Source organism: Zea mays, chromosome 6 (assembly GCF_902167145.1).
Source record: "Zea mays cultivar B73 chromosome 6, Zm-B73-REFERENCE-NAM-5.0, whole genome shotgun sequence".
In the NCBI taxonomy this organism is placed as follows: Eukaryota; Viridiplantae; Streptophyta; class Magnoliopsida; order Poales; family Poaceae; genus Zea; species Zea mays.
In genome coordinates, this window is record NC_050101.1 from 177141435 (window position 1) to 177143594 (window position 2160).

The window sequence follows — 2160 nt, forward strand, 5'->3', positions numbered from 1 at the left end:
GATTGAATAATGTGCATAAACCATGCAAAAAGAATCTGCTGACGCGCAAATCACATGTGACGACTTTACAAGTTTGTTCAGTGTTTACGACTGCATAAGAACATGAAACGTAACAGCATAAACCATGCAATATCGCTACGTCAAACTATTCATGCTATTGTATATATGTGACCAGTGTGTGCGTAGATCTGGGTTGGTTTGAGATTAGGAAAGTAGTGCTGCAGATTCGCGATAAATGTGGAATGATTACCGCGTAAATCGTCGATCTGTTTCGTAACGACGAATGGGGCGCAAATTACGGCGCGAAAATCACACGCTCCGATCGTGCTAGGGTTCTAGCTCGGGTGGATTTAAGCATAAAACGTGAACCCAAATAGCATAAATGAATACGAAATTTACGTTAATTATCGATCTGTTTTGTAATGGCGAATGTGGCACTTGCTTTTTAGTGGAAGCGTAAAACACAACGAGAAGTATCGTAAATTTTTGTTTGAAAATGTATGAATCACGATGATCATAGAAGGCATTTGTTTTTGTGCATAGTATGCCAAAATATAAAGTACAACATACACAACCACATCAAATTCTAGATATTAATTAATCCTTCCAGTTGAGAAACGTTTAGGAGTTCCTGAAGAGCTAAGCTAAACAGATTGACTCCATTCCAGTTAAAACTTCAAGCTCCTGACCAACAACCTATCACAAGGAAACACATATATACGATAGTACAAAAGGCGGTTTCAGACAGTATGACGAAATAAGCGTAAACTTGTGTACAACAAAGCATAAAAGTCTGTTGACGTCATATTGAATGGATCAGATGGTGCGTCTGAGACATCTTGTGGGCTGGTCGGGTGAGGGTCAGGGCTTTCCCTAGTTTGCTTTATAGTTTGTTACTAGAATTGTTATAGTCTGTTTGATTTATACTTGATACAATTTCTTTTGGAGGTAAGAAGATCAAGGCCATGAAGGAAGATAGGTGTACATAAATTATTTTAGCACAACATCAAACTGTTCCACGACAGGAAAACAAATTAGCAGAAAAATTGGATTGGTAGCAGATGGACACTGTTCCAACTGCCACCTAAATGGTATAATTGATTAGTCTTATAGGCTTGTAGCAGAGAGGGAGCAGGCAAGGTACTCCCTTCTTAGCTTTAGTTATTCAACGATGCTACACAAATTTTCATTCAGAATTACAGGTAATTGAATGATGCCCCCGGAATACCAAATAGATGCAGAAAATCTAGTTTCTGCAATCAGGCAAGAAAAAAACAGTGAACACAATATGAATTACCCGTATTGTTTGTTATGCAACCAACAATGCCATAATCCAATGACATGTGTCCATTAGTTCGTCATACTCATTAATCATTGCCCTATTGGAAAATGAGGCTATGTTCTTCCAGAAACTGCCTTGAAGAGTTCTAGCGCAACAACATACCAGCCTCCAGGCGATGCGCAGCCATCCGATTGTCCCTGGAATAGACCTACTCGCGGGGGGTTGCAAAGCGACGCGAATCCGGGCGCCGCCTGGCCACAGGCGGGGTGCAGTCGCGTGCTCACCAGATCCGGCTACCGCCGTCCTTCTCCTTACCTTCCACTGCAGGCGTCGGAGGAGGGGGCAATAGAGGCCTGGCGGAGAGGCAGGGCAGAGGGATACGACCAAAGGCGGTGGGGAAAGGGTGGTCGACTTCACTAGGGCACTCACGCGTGGCAGCCATAGGGGCAGCAGATGATGTGCGGGTTGCAGAGCGGTATGAGGCGACGGGGGGGGGGGGGGGGGGGGGGGGGGCACGACTGGTAGCGGAGGCCGAGCGGTGCAGGGAGACGACAGCAAGAGGCGTGGGGCGATGGTGATGATGGATTCTGATGGACAAGCACGGTTTAGGTTTTTGCGTGGGGGTGGGTGGTGGATTTGGGGTCCATGCGGTGGTTCGATTGTATAAGATTGGTGCGGCTGGATCGAAGGTTAGACTAGGACTTTCTGTAGTAATTGAGAGCCCAAGGCTCTTAATACATAAACTATATATAGGGTTATATATATTGTTATTTAATACATGTGGTGAGGCCCCACTAATCTAGGGGCACTACTCGACCCCCGCCAGGGCCGGCGCTGTCGAGGATGTGATGCTTGGGGCAGCTCCCCTTCCTGTTTTA

General features: G+C 45.5%; 1 long non-coding RNA gene across 1 annotated transcript; it reads right to left on the reverse strand.

Annotated features, from left to right (window-relative positions):
• Nucleotides 1–474: 474 nt before the first annotated feature.
• Nucleotides 475–1813, reverse strand: LOC109940238 (uncharacterized). The gene is made up of 2 exons (XR_002262928.2): nucleotides 1445–1813; nucleotides 475–696 (listed from the first exon to the last, which is right to left on the reverse strand). It is a non-coding gene; the product is annotated as an uncharacterized lncRNA (long non-coding RNA).
• Between the last annotated feature and the right edge of the window lie 347 nt (nucleotides 1814–2160).